Raw genomic sequence first — 17,650 nt, forward strand, 5'->3', positions numbered from 1 at the left:
GCTCCGGAATCTATCATGCTATAGACAGGATGTTGTTGTACTTATGTCTGGAGAAACATGGATAGGACAATATGAGCCACTGTGTTAGTGGATTCCGCTGCCGCCAAAGAGGCAGCCTCCATTCCTTCCCAGCAGGGCTCTTTTCTAGTTTCCTCACTTTCGGGACTTGGTATGACTGTGAGGGCAAGGTTCTTCCTGCATAAAAGCGTCTTGGTCTCTTGGGTTTCAGGGTACAATCTTTTACATAATGCCCTCTTTTGCCGCAATACATACAGAGACCCTGGGTTCTGCAGCTTTCCCTCTCTGCTCTTGACAATGGAGATCTAATCGCTCCGACGTCAATGGGTTCTGGAGCGTTTCCCTTCTCTATGGGGGATGGATTATCAACACGACCCATCCCTCCTAAGGCTCTATTGCTCCTTCTCCGGTCTCCTGCTCTTTCTGCGAGACGATGATCTAATCGTAGCGTTAGATTAATGAGGTCAGTACAGGTCGGAGGCTGGGGTTCTATCTGAGCCAACACGTCTTTCATCTCATCAGTCAAACCCTGATAATACAGTGCCCTCCTTTTTTCTTCAGGCCATGCGGTCTCGGCAACTAGGCGATTGAACGTGGTCATGTATGTAACCAAGTCCTTCCTGCCCTGGAGTAACTCTAGCAGCTCCCGATCCGCGCTAAGTGTGTTGGCTCTCCAATCGAACACCCGTTCGAATTCCTTCCTAAAAGCAATCCAATCTGAGAGCAACGGATCATCATTCCGAACCAGCGGACCAGCCCAGTTGGCTGCATCCCCTGTTAGATATGAGATTGCAAATGCTACCCTGGACAGGTTTGTCGGAAAAGATGCCAGTCTGCAAGAAAAGTGTAATGAGATTTGGGTCCGAAAGGCCTGGATAGTATGAGGGTCTCCCGAATATCTTTCGGGACTAGCTAAGGGAATGGGAGAGGGAACCGTCACCTGGATTTGTTGAGCACCCACAGAAGCATCAAAAGGATTCCTATTCTGCCTATCAAGCCTCTCTTTCAGGGTTGCGGTCTCAGCTCGAGATGTTTCTAATTCTTGCTGTACCAGGGCCAGCGCCTGCAGTACATCATCTAACGTAGCCATCCCTCAGCGTCCTCCTGACCGAGAGGAAATGTCTTCGTGGGCACGTGATTCTGTCACGCTTCGTCGGCTCCTCTGGATCAGGATGAAGCTCAAATGGGTCCACCTCCACCTTTCCCCGCACTCTGATTAACTAAGCATATACAGAGTGCAAATGAAGGCAGGCGAGGGAAAAAGAAAGGGTGGGAACAGTAGTGGAAGCAGGATACCTGCAACGAAAGACCACACATTAATACATGCCCTCTCCTCAATACTCTTTTTGTATAATCATGCTGAAAGAATAACAATACCTGATATACTTTCAGGAACTAGCTTTGGATTTTCTTCTCTCTTGATGATTATCTCTCTCACCAATGGAAAGATATCCCAATATCATTCACCCTAAAAACTAAAGGAAGGCCTCCTGCAACACCAGATTAACCGGATTAGCTCATCCGGATTAACAGAAGGTAATGTTAAGGAAATAGTAAGGACAACTAAATGGTAAGCTGGCTCTATAAGTTCTGGGTTGGACAATTCACTCATAGAAACAGGCAATACGAAATTCTAGAACTAGTTTGAGGAAAAGCGCTTATTCATCCAACCACAAGGCTCCAGAGAGAGCAACGTCCCAGCTCCGTAACTGTTCTTGAAAGGCAGTACTCGTATCTACTCCGCCGAGTAGATTAGCGAAGGAATGGCCAAAAACCAGGAGGGGGCAATCCAGCATCTCCCGGATAGCCGATAACACAACAAAGGAAATAACGCTGACCGCCACAGGAGGGGGAAATCCGGCGTCTCCTGGACAGCTGAACAACACAAACAAAAGAGTGGTTCCCCGGGACGTAACGAGAGGGGGCAATCCTGCGTCTCCCTTCCAATCCCGAACCACAGATCAGGGAGAGCGTTTACTGGAACGGAACAGGAGGGGGCAATCCTGCGCCTCCCTTCCGCCGCCGAATAAACCTCCCAAAGGAAACGTAACAAGGCGTTCTGCTCAGCCGAGCAGAACGCAACCAAGGCACACAATGAACACAGCAGCCTCTGTGAACTGTAAGTTTCGAGTACTTCCAGTGGCTTAGCGGGGACAAGGCATCCGCTAACCACTTCCTCCCTACTGACAAGAATCACGTGCGAGGCACCTTTTGTCTCGCGTGATTATATAGCGCCTCTGGTACCTCCCAGGAGGATGGCCTTCTGGGAGACGTAGTCCCACCTAGCTGAATCCAGGTAGGCACTAGTCAGACCCTGACACTGTAAGTTAAACAAAAAGATGGGCGGATAGTTGGTGGAGCTTATGCGAAGCTTCCCCACTTTAACCGCTTAACTGCGGCGGCAATTTCGCCGCGGTGCTGCGGTTTAGTGGAGTGAGCAGGGCCGCGTCAGTCAACGGACGTTTGCAGCACTACGGAGGTAGTGCTCGCGATGGCCGTTGGCCGACAAACGCAGCGAAAGGGATAGTATATACTACATGCCTCGCAAAGCGTGCTGCGCATGCACTGCAACGCTATTCAAGACCTAATAAACGGTAGGAGAAACTGCAGAAATCCACACTATCTCTGTCAATGATGGCTTATATTTGACAACATTTGAGCAATCTAATCAGAGTACATTTGAAAAAAAGCATAAATATGAAAATCACATTTAATCATGATGAATTCAGCAAGTGCTTTACAAATTAATGTAAAAAGTGTCCAGGTCCCAAACAGGCGACCTGGGCTCACACAAGCACAGTAGGGGCGGTAAACTAATATGATTGAATGCTGTAACAGTTTCCGTAACAATGCTCAATGAAAAAACAAATTAACAATCTCTTCATACAATTTAATCATTCCATGATATTATATATCAATGTGTCAACAAACCTAATCAAAAAGCAAACATTTTTATATGCGTTACAATTACAGTTTACAATGATACAATTAAAAAATATCCAAAACAAAAGCCCAATGCATTTCTGGACGTCTGGCCCTTCGTCAGGGGCGAATCTGCAAAAATATATGAACGCACGTCATTTATCAGTTTTCAAAGCACAGAGAAATAACCATAATGTCATCTTATGAATTCATAACCACAAAAGTGTAATTTCCAATGCGTGCCAGTGTCTTTTCGCAACTTAAGTTGTTTGCATAGTTATCCCTAGATTTCAGTCACATTCTGTGGAGATCCCTAAAATATATATTTATACACACAAAAAAACAGTTTAAGTGAAGTTATGGGTCAGTTATATAAACGTATGCTATAAATACTCTGAAATAAAAAATTAAAAACTTCTGAAATTAGACAGTTAAGGTTATATACACCAACTATAACTCATGTTTCCCTGCATGCAGTGATCATGACATGACATCACTTACGAAGTAAACACAACAATTGCCAGTACTGGAAAATTTCTTTAGAATAAGCTATTCAACTTGGTGGCGTGCATCACACAAGACATGCACACCTGCTTTATAGATTGCATTGTTATTTTTTTCTTTTGTTATTAAATTTTTTGATCTGCATCATTTTTTGATTTTATGCAAGGGAACACAACAATTTTTTATATACATATATATACAAACAACACAAAGTACACAATTGTTTCGGTATGTACAAGAAATGAACAACTTTCATACAACTCATTCGTGGCCTTCCATTCATACAAAACATACACTCTGGTCCCAGTGTCACACAAAGAGATTAAATATCAACCAATGAACAATTTGATTTTTGTCTGTTACAAGTCAGATTTCAATTTTTCGGGCAAATAAAGGAAAACAGTACAGTTATTTTAGTTCCCCAAAGGGGTTCCTTTAGGACAGACTTTTAGAGGGTGACCTGGGACATGGTCGACGCGTTTCGAGCCCTGTAGGTGTCAGGGTTCTCTTCAGGACCAAACGTTTACTCTACTATGGGTCTTAACTCCAACACGGTGTTCCGTGATGCAGGACAGAGAAGAGAAAAGGCTATTATAACTTTGCAGTGCGGCAGGGTCGATCCGCTAAGGAGTGAAACTCCGCGTTACTCGCTGGGGCGGCTGCTGCTCCAGTCGGAGTCTGAGCGCTCAATGGGATTGTGGGTTCAATGTCTCATCAATATTTTGCTTCTGTCACGGGTGTATGCCGCTCTCATTCACTCTCCTGAATGAATGAATGAGAGGAAGGAGAGTGAATGAGAGCGGCATACACCCGTGACAGAAGCAAAATATTGATGAGACATTGAACCCACAATCCCATTGAGCGCTCAGACTCCGACTGGAGCAGCAGCCGCCCCAGCGAGTAACGCGGAGTTTCACTCCTTAGCGGATCGACCCTGCCGCACTGCAAAGTTATAATAGCCTTTTCTCTTCTCTGTCCTGCATCACGGAACACCGTGTTGGAGTTAAGACCCATAGTAGAGTAAACGTTTGGTCCTGAAGAGAACCCTGACACCTACAGGGCTCGAAACGCGTCGACCATGTCCCAGGTCACCCTCTAAAAGTCTGTCCTAAAGGAACCCCTTTGGGGAACTAAAATAACTGTACTGTTTTCCTTTATTTGCCCGAAAAATTGAAATCTGACTTGTAACAGACAAAAATCAAATTGTTCATTGGTTGATATTTAATCTCTTTGTGTGACACTGGGACCAGAGTGTATGTTTTGTATGAATGGAAGGCCACGAATGAGTTGTATGAAAGTTGTTCATTTCTTGTACATACCGAAACAATTGTGTACTTTGTGTTGTTTGTATATATATGTATATAAAAAATTGTTGTGTTCCCTTGCATAAAATCAAAAAATGATGCATATCAAAAAATTTAATAACAAAAGAAATAAATAACAATGCAATCTATAAAGCAGGTGTGCATGTCTTGTGTGATGCACGCCACCAAGTTGAATAGCTTATTCTAAAGAAATTTTCCAGTACTGGCAATTGTTGTGTTTACTTCGTAATTTATTGGTTCAGCCTTGCTGTAGTTAGGAGCCAAGACCCTTTAGGTTTCCTATGACATCACTTACAACATGATATCTCAAATAAAATTGATGACATCACTGAAGATATCTCAAATTACATTATTGATGACATCACTGATGACATCACATTAACATTACTAACAACTCTTCGCCAAATGTTTCTTCCTCTATTTAGTGTAAAATATCTTCTCATAACAATATCCTTGATCAAAGCTCTTTCGTTAGTCATGGATGGTTTAATGCCAATCTCTTCTTTAAATCTGTTCATCGCTCAGTAATATAGAGGAATATCTTTGTAAGTTTTTTTTCTCAATTCATTCTGTGCTGTACTTTGTAAAGTATTTTACATTTGTCTCTTCATTTTTTTAATGTTTTATTTGTAATGATCAATTTGGAATTGATCAATTTGGATTCTTATGATGATGATTTGGGAAGGAGAGGAGTATGAGCACTTCTAGGATTTCAATTGCATGATGTTTGCACTAATGAAGAGCACGAGAAAAGAACATTGTGTGAAGCATTGCAGTTCTTTGTTTCGACTTCACAAAATAAATGTCTTAGATATAGCTATATCACTTTTTACGTCTCTAAATGAGTTACTTTTTTGTTAACTCGGTCATTATAGAGATTGATTTAATGCGAGGATGGTCCCCACAAGAGTTGTGAGTGACCGTGTGGATTTTCCTGAGTAAGTAATGTTGTTCTGCTGCTACTGGTTACTTTCACAACGTTATTACTACTGAGCATAGATCAAATTCTATTTATTACCACAGTGTACTGTAAATAACACAAGAAAACATTGATTGTTGTCTCAAAGAAACCATATTCCAATATTTGGCACAGAACACAACTCGGCCGGTAGCCATGAGGCCCATTCAGCATGATTTCATCTGAAAGCATGAATTTAACATATTGTATTCTATTTCTAATTAATCACAGTTGGTTATAACTTCTACACAAAACAAACCAGCATGACCAAAACCAATAAATGCAGTCCTAGAGAAAGTAAAAAGATAAATAAACTCTTTATGACCATTGTTGAGGGATAGTGGGAACATTATGACGCAGTTTCCACTATTTATATGCAGTATTAAATAGGTCATATTTTTTAATTAGCTTAGTTTTAATGGACTTGCTGATTTTCAGTAGTAGCAAACTTCCTTAACGCAACACAAATATTTGTCTGCAGTGTATCTTATCAGGGCCGGACAGGAAGTCCAACACAGGCCTGATAACACTTTTCCAACCAGCCACACACTGCAAGAGACCTCTACTAGAATGGTGGGAAGGGGCGTGTCAGAAGCATGCAGGCCATTCTGCCCCGAAAACTGCACTCTAGCCTAGAGCCTACAGGGGTCCTGGAGTCCAGGCCTTCGTCTGGCGTGTCTATCGGGTTCACACATTTCTTGTAAGCACACGGTATGCTGCTGTAATATTTCAGCACTGCCTGCAGATGATGCTATTTTTAAAGTTGTGCTCTAAAATGTACCATCTGGCTCAATATTTTAATTGTGGATCAGGGTGGATGTGGCTGTGAGAACTCTCGGAAGCTCATTAAGTAGATTATTGAATATTATAATATGCTGTGAGTGGTCCTTGAGAGATGCAAGGAAAACCACGAGAAAATGTTCTGTGCATGAACTCTGCAAATCTAATTTTTGAAATGTTTTCTTGGAGGTATAACACGTCTGCCAAACCTCACTGTGACTGCGGGTTATTTCCGCTGCTTACTTACTCGGTGCATTACAAGGCAGGAGTTTACAAAACACCATCCTACGCAGCCAGTCAGAGCATATGTTTCCTTCCTGAGTGGGAAAAAAACTCCTCTGTGAGGGCTGAAAAGGAAAGATCTTGTGCAGAAAAGAAAAGTGAGAGTAATTACGAAGTCCGGGGCAATCCCCTGGGTAGCAACAAGTGATTCTTCTGAGCATTTATGCTTCTGAAATGACATAAACTGCCATCTACTGCCCCCCAGTGGTAAAACGTGAGAAGAGGCTCTATAACAGTTAAAAATTACTCTTCTGTGGCGGCATGTATGTATCTTGTATAACTCAGAGCTCGCGCTTCGGAAATCCGTTAGAAAACTGCCCGAAAGTCGTTTCAGAAGTTGCGAGGGAAAGCAGGGGGTCTTGAGTTTTTAGAGGATGTGGAGGAGAAGAGCTAGTCAGTCATCAGTGGTAATTGTGAGACTTATTTTTCATGTAAAAGTTTCATAGAAGGGCACAATTGGTCATTAAAATTAAGATCAGTGAGCATGCATGCCAACGTTTTGGAAGCGGAAAGAGGGAGCTTTTAAAGAAATAATCGTGAGAATGCATTCAGTTTCAGTTTATAACTTTATTCGAATGTTTAAAAAACATCATAAAAGTATACAGTTAAAACATTACATATACATAACAAACAAAATGATGGACAGGGGGAATACTGGCATATAGTATATGGTGTGGAAGTTGCTGCACATAAATTTACGGGAAAACCATACTAAGTCTTGCTCTAATGGATTTCAAAATGAAAGTAGCAGTAAAAAAACATATATCTGGACTTGAGAGTGAGAATAAGAGCCTCATAGCGTTACCTGTAGTATACATGGAGTATTTAAGGAACATAGGCTTAAGATAACAAATACGCTGCGCTTTATACAAAGGACAGAGTAGTAAAAAGTGCGGTGTGCTTTGTTTAGTAAAACCGTCACATGGACAAGGAATAGCTGGATGAGATTTCATTATGGGGAAGGCAACCAGGTTATGTGCTATACCTAATCTCAGTCTTGAGAGAACAAACTGATGGGACTGTCTGTGGATAACATTAAGGTACATGGGTATACCACGACTATCATCTTTCAGTGAATAATGAAAAGTATGTGTGGAATATTCTCTGGTAGCATTACTACGTACATCAGATTTCGCCCTCAGATAATCATTTTTTAGTTCCAGTTTGCTCAGAGAATTCAAACAGGTGGGTCATTACATATATCCATATCAAACAGATCCTTAACAGTTGAGATCACATATTTTAACCATGGGATACTTGAAACCTTATCCAAGAGTAAGCAGTCCTTAATAATGTCTTTGGTAAAGGCAGTTTCCGTCTTGGTAAAAATGGATTTCCATACCAGCAATGGCCTTAATCCGGTTAAATCAGACAGGTAATCCAGGTCTACTTCCGAATGGGTTAAAACAGTGGATGCCGAGGAAGGAAGACAGAGCAGCCGTTTGAGGAACTTGTTTTCCACAATTAGCAGGGCCCTTACGTTGCAGTGCCCCCACACCCCCGACCCATACAAAGCTATTGAAGTACATCTGTGCTTGTATATGGTCAGCATATCAACAATACGGCGGCTTCCTACTTTAGGTTTAAAGTATTTTATTGAAGCAGGGTGGGGTAGGACACAAAGGGGCAGGGAACAGGTGAACCACAAGAGCCGCGCACCAATGCGCATCATACAGCCAGTACAACAGTGCAGTTATAATTTTGCAAGAGGCTCCATCCGACTCGGGAGCATAGCTTTCGCACCTGCGGGCACGTACAGACAACGAGGGGAAGGGGGGGGGGGAGAAAGGGAGGGAGGGACGGGATGGGGGGGAGGAAAGAAAATCAGTAGGGAAGGGACAGGAAAAGGAGGGGAAAGGGAAGGGAAGAGAGGAAAAGAAAAAAGGGGGGGGAGGGGCGAAGGGAGGAGAAGCAACCCCGCTCCAAAAACCTACCCAACCAAACAGGACCCCCAACTACCATACCCCAACCCACCCCCTGTACTGTGCCAATGTCTACAGTCTCCACTACTCGAACTCTCCATGAATCCCTACTATACAATACCGACCCCACCCAATCAAGCAGGCGGGTCCGGTGGCGGCGTCAGCCTCAACAACCGAAGGTATCTAGGGCAGGTGATCTCTCGAAACTCGGAACACAACAGGCTGTGAAAGGGCTCCCACAATTCCTCATAGGTTTCAATGTCCCCCAGGGCTACTAAGGACATCTTCTCCATTCCAAGAACGTGCCATAATCTGTGCAGCCAACCAACTACAGAGGGAAGTGTTGTAGTGCGCCAGTATATGAGAATATTCTGCACCGCTGATCCCAGCGCAATCGCGATCTGTCTACCCCTCTTAGACCTAAGGGGATACATCAGCCCATTCGGCAACCCCAACAGGACATAGGCCGGGAATCTAGGCAGTTCTATCCCAAAGCATTTGTCCACCTCGCCCAAGACCTCTTCCCAGTAAGGAGTCAGCAGGGGGCATTCCCATAGTATGTGTGTTAGTGTACCAGCGTTGCCACAGTTGCGCCAGCACGTCCCTGGTATTGCCCTGTCCATCTCATGCAGTTTCTCCGGAGTACGGTACCAGTAGGTCGAGATTTTAGTAAAGGTCTCTGTAAGACCCGTGTGATAGGCCGAATGGCGCGCGCGGTAGGAGATGTGTTCCCATTCTTTATGGCTCAGCTCGCGCCCGAGCTCTCGCTCCCAACGTTCCCGACCGGGGTTGTGAATGTGAAAGGAGGGGGGCTGCAGCATTTTATACAGGTCTGAGATCAGTTTAGCGTCCGACGTGCGAGTAATTAACCAGCGCTCATACGCCGTGATTTCCCGGTGTGCCGCGTCACGCACTTGGGGTTGTAATGCCCAGTGGCGCGCCTGCATGTACCGCATGCGCTCCGTTTCCGGGAGGCCATAATCCTGTCTCAAGTCCTGGAAGGAGACAACTCCCTCAGGGGAGTACAAGTGGTACAGAGTGCAACAGCGGGCCACCCTCCAGCGTTCATAGGCACCCTGTTCCATCCCAGGGCCGAAGTCCGGGTTGCCAATGAGCGGCGTAAAGGGAGAGGGGAAGGTGGTAAGCTCGCATCTGGTAGCCACCGAGTCCCACGTCTGGAGCGGGACCCGCGTCACCAAAGACGCGTAAAGATTGGGGGGCCGATGGACCCGCCTCAAGAATGGCACTTCCTGCAGCGTCCTACCCGCCACCGCCTGATCCTGGAACAACCAATGCTTATCAGACTCCCACCGGCTCCATTCCACGAGATAGCGGAGCTGAGCAGCCTGGAAATATTTCCGCAAGTCCGGTATACCCAGCCCTCCGGATTCCGGTGACAGCACAGCGATGCCCCTCTTGATCCTCGGTCTGCGGCCCTGCCACACGAACCGTGCAATGGCAGACTGGGTCTCCGCAAGCCACCCCACGGGGGGCTGGAGTGGCAACGCTCTGAAGAGGTAAAGCACCTGAGGCAGGAGGGTCATCTTCACCGCGGCCACCCTACCCAGTAGCGACAGCGTGCCCTTATCCCACCGGCCCAGTTCCTCCCTGATTTTCGCGCGCAGAGCCGCGTAATTGGCCGTAACCATCTCCGGGAGGGAGGGCGCCAACAGGATCCCCAAATACGGGATCCGGTCTCTGGACCAGCTCAGAGGATAAAGCCTCTGCAGTTCCACTCTAGTGGCAGCAGTAAGCGAGATGTCAAGGGCGGCTGACTTACCCAGGTTCACCTTGAAACCCGCCACGTCAGCGAATAAGTTCAGTTCCTCAACACAGGCCGGCAGCGATCTCCGCGGGTCATCCAGCGTCAGAATGACATCATCCGCGTACAGGCTAATCGCGTGACGGAACCCACCCATCTGGACACCGATAATGTCAGGGTTCTGCCTAACCCTCTGGGCAAATGGCTCCATGTACAAGGCAAAGAGCAAAGGGGAGAGCGGGCACCCCTGTCTCGTGCCCCGCTCAATGGGGAAGGGTCGAGAGCTGCCGCCGTTCACCCGGACCACCGCAGATGGGAACCGGTAACAATTGAAGATCAAATGACGGAACCTCTCCCCTATCCCGAATTTGCTAAGGACTTTTTCCAGGTAGGGCCAGTGCACCCTGTCAAAAGCCTTCTCCGCGTCTATGGACAGGAGCATCCTCTCCCCAGGGATCCTGGAAGCCTTCTCGAGAATGTGTGTCACCCTTTTCGTGTTGTCTACCGTTTGCCTACCGGGCACGAAGCCCGCTTGGTCCGAGTCAACCATGCCGGGGAGGTGCAACGCCAGGCGTGCAGCTAATATACTGGTGAACACCTTCAGATCAGTGTTCAGCAGCGAAATGGGACGGTAGGACCCACAAGCAGTCCTGTCCTTGCCCGGCTTCGGAATCACTGAAACCGTGGCCTGGAGAAATTCGGAGGGGATGGCTCCCGGCTCTGCGAAGGAGTTAAAGAGGCGAGTCAGCAGAGGCGCCAGCTCCTGACAAAAGGTTTTGTAAAACAACGGGATAAAGCCATCCGGACCCGGGGCCTTACCCAGTTTGAGCCGGGATATCGCCGTGACCACCTCCTCGATACGTATGTCACGCTCCAGATACTGAGCCTGATCCTGTGTCAGCGACGGGAGCGGGACCGAGTCCAGATAGTCCCCCTCAGCCTGGGCCGAAGAGGCCTCCCCGGAGTAGAGGTCAGCATAAAAGCTACGGAAGACGTCCGCTATTTGCTCATCGGTCGTGACGCTACCTCCGGCTGGGTCCAATAGTTCCTTCACTCGGTGCTGCTGGTGCTGCACCCTAAGTTTGTTAGCCAGGAGCCGCCCGCACCGATCGCCCCTTGTGTAATATTTGTGTTTCAGGCGAAGCATCGCGTACTCCGCCCGGTCTGTGTCCAGGGCCGCCAGGAGCTTCCGTGCCGCCTTCAGCTGCCTCCACACCCTGGGGGCCCCTGTCCTGTGATGAACCTGCTCCAGCTCCCTCACCTGCCGGGTGAGCTCATCTCTCTTGAGTTGTCGGTCCCTATTTTCGGCCGAGGAAATCGCGATAAATTCGCCTCGGAGCACGGCCTTTAGGGCCGCCCACTGTGTCGCACGGGAAGTATCCCCATTATCGTTCACGGTCTGAAAAGCCAAAATGGCCGCCCGGATCTGATCCACCACCGACCGCCTGTGCAAAAGCGTGTCCCGGAGCCTCCAGACCCCTCTCGGCCGAGCCAACGGTGGGAGAGTGAAAACGCCCTCCACCGGAGCGTGGTCAGAAAGAGAGAGGACCCCCACATCCGCACTCGAAGCCAAAAGGAGCAATGGGCCCGACACTAGGAGATGGTCTAAGCGCGCATAAGATCTATGGGCGTGTGAGAAGTAAGAGTATGCGCGGGTGGTGGGGTGCAGGCGGCGCCACATGTCATGCAAGTCCAGCTCCTCAAGTCGAGTACGTATCGAGCCCGAAAGCTCACCCAACTGATGGCGCCGCTGCACAGACCTGTCCAGTGCCGCGTCGAAGACCAGGTTCAAATCACCCCCCAACACTATGTGCCTATCAGAGGTGGATGCAACGTCGTCCAAAGCCCTGTGCAAGAATTGGTCCTGATGATCATTGGGGCAGTAGACGGTGCCAACAGTCAGTGCTAAGCCCCCCATCTTAATCTTGTATACCAGAAGTCTCCCTTTCTGTTCTGCTACCTTGCACACAACCTCTCCTCTGAACCCCCTGGAAAACAAGATTGCCACCCCTGCCGTCTTAGAGGTGCTAGAGGAGAATAGCTGCGTGGGGAACTTGGGGGTACGCATCCTAGAGCAATCCTTAGCTAGCAAATGGGTCTCCTGCAACAGACAGATATCCGCCTGTGAGTTTTCCAACAGGGATAACACTGCCCGCCGCTTAACCGGATTATTCAGCCCTTTCACATTGAGAGTAAGCACCTTAAGAGCCATCAAAGAGGGAGTTCAAGGAGCACTTATCAAGAAGCAAAGCCCCGCAAGCAAACACAGAAGGCACCATTCGAGGCCTCAAAACAGAGCAACTTTGAAACACCCACTGGCACAGTACAGTCCCCGAACCCCAACACCCCACAACTAGGAAACTCCCCCCCGCCCCTACACAACCAAATCTACACCACCCCCCGCTACTGGCCCCCCCTCCAGGTCCCAGAATCAAAACATCTGCCCGCCTGTCCCAACCCCAGGCCCCGCTTCCCAAACTTTTCAAAAAAGACATTGTCCCAGTCCGGCCCGGTACGGGCAAGGCCGTGGTAAGTCAATCTAGTGGACGTCCAGCCACCACCTCCAGCACTCGCCCTTCCTCCCAGCCCACCCCCGGATCCCCGCACCTGCAATGAGAATGAGCTAGAGTAGACTCCCCCCGGAGTGAGTTCAGGCCGTCAAGGCCACTTCGCCATTCGCCGCCACTCTGGAGGCCTCCTGGATGGCAGCCGCCATTTCAGCCCGGACTGCGGGCGAGCCCGGACGTTCCGCCGGAGGGGAGGCCCCCCCCCCAGCCTGTTGCCATCCGTTACGAGTGCTGCGCCTCCGCCGTGGGGCCGGGGTATCTGTGTCCGATGCTGTGAGGCCTAACACCTCGCAGACATCCTGGAGAGACCGAAGCTGATGCAAGACACCGTTCCACCTAAAGATCAGACGGAAGGGGTGCCCCCAGGAATACCGTGTCTCATGCTCTCGAAGGAAGTCCGTGACGATCTTGAAGGATTTCCTCTTCTGTAGCGTGACTGTGGATAAGTCCTGAAACAGGGTCACAGGGTGGTCCCGGAATCGGAAAGGTTGCTGCCCTCGTGCCTCTCGGAGGATCCGCTCCTTCAAGGGAAAGTTCGGAAGGAAGGCCAGAATGTCTGGAGCGGGCGCCGTAGCTCTGCGGGGGCGACCCACCCGATGCGCCCGGTCAATGCGAATCCGAAAGTCCTCCGACTCTCCCAGGATCGCACGAAAGAGGGCCACCAGATATGCAGTCACGTCTTCACCCTCCTCGCCAGACGGCACACCGCGGACCCGTGTGTTGTTCCGCCTGGACCGATTTTCAAGGTCCTCGGCGTGGGCCTGTAACTCAATCTGTTGCTCCCGTAGCCGCAGGACTTCCTGTTGCAGATGGGTGATCTCCTCGTCCCTGGAGTGACCCGCTTCCTCCACTGTGTTCACACGATCCCCTAGGGAGTCCATCTCTCTCCTCACTTCGCGGACCTCCCCGGCCACCTCACGTTTGAGCGTTTGAAAGTCCTCCCGAAGGGAGCTAAACAGCGACTCGAGAAATGATCTCGTCACCGGGGGCTCTCCACCATCCGCCCCCCTGGTCGGCGCCGTGGGAGGTCGCGGCAAGTTGGGCTCCTCCGCTGCGTAGGGCGCCCCGTCCCAGCATTTCCGGCAAGGTCCGGTCGCCCCGTCGCTGTCCTCTAGCATTCGACATTGTAGATCAATAAAGGACACTGAGGCTTACTGTCCAGCAAAGAGAGCAGCTATATGCCAGCCGGGAGCAGCCCGTACAAAGAGCATCAGGAGGGTCGAACTACCCGGCCGTACTTCACAAAATGGCCGCTCAGTAATGCCGAAGGGGCAACGCCCAAGATGGAGACCCTCTCTCCTTCTCCGACCTAAGATCCAGAAATCCGGCCAGTGGGCTAAGTCACAGTGCAATGTTCGCCGGGGTCCACGGCTTCAGGGGAAGATCTTCCCCGGGAGACTCGGTCCACAGTCCCCCACAGACAACCAGCGATCTCCTCCAGCGGGCCTCCTCAAGCCACGGGCTGGCGTAGTGAGGCGATGCCGACCCCGCCTCCGCTCTGCACCTCCGCTCCGTTCCGCTCCGTACAGCCGCCGTCGGACAACTCCGAGCCGCTCGCGAAGGCGCTGTCGACTCCCACTCCGACAGCTCATGCACCGCTGCGGGCTTCACACCTCGGAGGCCGGTCACTCCGTCGTGCTCCGAGGGTCGGGAGACTCGCGGCTTCCAGCTCTACTCGGGCCGTTCAGCGGGCTCCGACCTGGGCTTTACCGGTCTGAATCTCATCCCCGACGGCTCAAACCAGGCTCAACAGGCTATCCACACCTCCACCGTGGGCACCAGGCTCAGTTGCCGCTTGATCCGGGGGGGAATCAGCGGTCACAAGCGGTGCAGGAATTCAGGGGTCCGGGAGCTCTCGGCAAGTGCGACCGCTCAGCCCGCCATCTTGGCCACGCCCCCCGGCTTCCTACTTTAGAGGCAAAGCGGAAGACGCCTAGGGATGCTTTCCCCATTCTGGCTTTGACATTTATCTCCTCTGGGACCCACGAGCCTTTGTTGTTAAAAGTAACACCCAAATAACAAAAATTGGTAACAGTCTCAATATGGTTTTCCTTAAAACAAAAGGGTTTCAAAAGTTTCAGCTTTTTACCACACACCATAACAAAGGTTTTAGAATTATTGATTTTAAGTTTCCTTCTCTGTATAAAATCGTAAAACCCGTCCATCAATTTTTGGAGGCCTATAGGAGTCCTGGAAAGTAGGACAGTATCGTCGGCATAGAGTAATACCGGTATGGGAGTGCCTCCTACTTGGGGGGCATCAGCATGGATTTGCTTTAGTTCTTGCTCAACCGAATTAATGAAGAGCGAGAAAAGCAACGGGGCCAATACACATCCCTGTCGGATACCAGATCTTACTCTAATCTTTCGTGTGCACTCCCCCGCTGGACCATAGCGAATTTGGGCAGATAAATTGGAATAAAGTGTGGCTAAAAAATGAATAATGTCAGAGGGGGCTCCCATACCCAATAAGGTTGACCATAACAAAGCATGGTCAACCAGATCAAATGCGCTAGAAAGATCCGCGAAACACAGAAATAGAGATCCCGGTTTGGCCTTGGTATATTTCCCTATTAAAAGGTTCAAGTTGATACATTGCTCAATCGTACCAAGGCCCTTTCTAAAGCCATATTGGGATGGGGCAAGGATGTGATTGTCTATGGCCCAATCTTACAGACGTGCTAACAGGACCCTGCTCAAGATTTTAAGTGAGGAATCCAGAAGGGAGATAGGGCGGTAGTTCTTAGCCTCTCCTCTATCCCCCTTCTTATAGATTGGAATAATGATGGATTCACCCCAGGTAGAGGGGGCCCTGTTATCCATAGCGGCGTTAAAAGCTATGGTCAATAATGGACTCCAAAGGGCTGGATCAAATTTATATAGGTCGATTGGTACCCCATCTGGACCCGGAGCCTTTCCCCCTTTACTATTCATTATTGCCATATCCACCTCGTGGATCGTGATTCTCGGGGTTTCAACTGGGGTAATATAATTAATATAAGAATTATCATTAGGTTCTCCAGTTGGGTCAAAGATCCCTGTGAAGTGTAACACCCAGCCATCTTCACTAACTTGGGCGGTAAGAACTGGAAATTCCTCTTTTTGGAGGAATGGGCTATTGATGGTACTCCAAAACAGCTTACTGTCCCGGAGGGCTGCAGCTTTGCTCAGATCTTCCCAGGCTATTTCTCTTAGTTCTTGTTTCCTGAGTTTTAGCTCATTTTTGTAATTAGCCCTCAAAGATGTGACTGCTTCCCTGTCTCTGGGGGTGGTGGAGAGGGCAAGTTTAAGGGCTTTTAATGCCCTTGTGCATGCTTGGTTAAACCAACCCTGTGGATCCCGTTTAGTTTGGGTCTTCTTGATGGTAAGGGTTTGCTTAATTATGGCACCCAGTTTCTCAAAGTTATTTACGGATTGTTCAGGTGGGGCTTCAGTATCAAGGCAACTAAGTATCGTATTTAGGCCAGCTTTCACAACACTACGGTGTAGATTCTCTGATTTTTCCCCACACCACTTGATGCGTATCCCATTTGGCCTACATGGGATAATGTCATCAACAACCCTACCGGAAGGTACATTCCTGGAGAGCTCACAGTAAATGGTCATAGTAAGAGCGTTGTGGTCACTCAGACCGAGGTCTAAGATCTGTGGGACCGAACAATGGAGGGCTAACCGGTTGGAGATAAGCAGAAAATCAATGATAGAGGTAGTATTTCTCCCCATGAAGGTGGGGGCCAAGTTACCCTCATTATCAGGGGCATGTTGGAGAATGGATACATCAGACTTTAGTATCAAGTTGTTAAGGGAAGTACCGTAGGGAGAGTGTAGGAAGTGTAATAAATTCTCCCCATTGTCCCCATCGTATCCACATGTAGTTGAGTAGGAGAGAGGGCAAGTTTTGATGTTAAAGTCTCCCCCCCAAACAATATCATAGGATATAGCCGATTTACAGAGAATTGTGTCCATAACAGATTCCAGTTCATCTACAACAGTAGTACTAGAAGGGTCAAAGGTGTTATTGTAGTGGTTAATCAATAGTAAATTTCTGTCCCTACCGACCAATATTTCCAGGATTTGCGAATGGGACCCCACTATATGACTTTCCCTTACATGTATAGGGAGATGTACAGATAATAAAATCAGTAATCCATCATTGGCCCTCCCCATTACAGATTCTACCGCATTACAGTTGTATGAAACAAAACCATCATAGAAAATATCTTCCACTGACCACGTTTCTTGCAAACATAGGATGTCAAAGTCCATAATGTGCTCCCTCCAACCTAAGGCTGAAACTTTTTGCCGCCACCCAGCAATGTTCCAACTCGCCATTGAATATCCCTTAGACCTTAGATCCTGTACTGTATTAGTGTGGGTAAGTGGGATGGGAGATGTAATATGGGCCACATCTGGAGGAATCTGGTCCGGTTCGGTGGGGATAGCTGGGGTAGGAAGGGTAGGAAGGGGTTCCAAGCATTGGGTTGGTAATTTAACCGTAGGTAGGGCTTCAGTGTTAGCTGGGGCATGGGGCGGCACCAGGGGAGAAGAGGCAGAGTGTAGTCAGTCGACTCCCTCTAAGCCTTCTAGGCAGCCAAAGGGGTTGTAATCCAT

The sequence above is a fragment of the Lissotriton vulgaris genome, chromosome 9 (assembly GCF_964263255.1).
Source record: "Lissotriton vulgaris chromosome 9, aLisVul1.2, whole genome shotgun sequence".
Classification (NCBI taxonomy): domain Eukaryota; kingdom Metazoa; phylum Chordata; class Amphibia; order Caudata; family Salamandridae; genus Lissotriton; species Lissotriton vulgaris.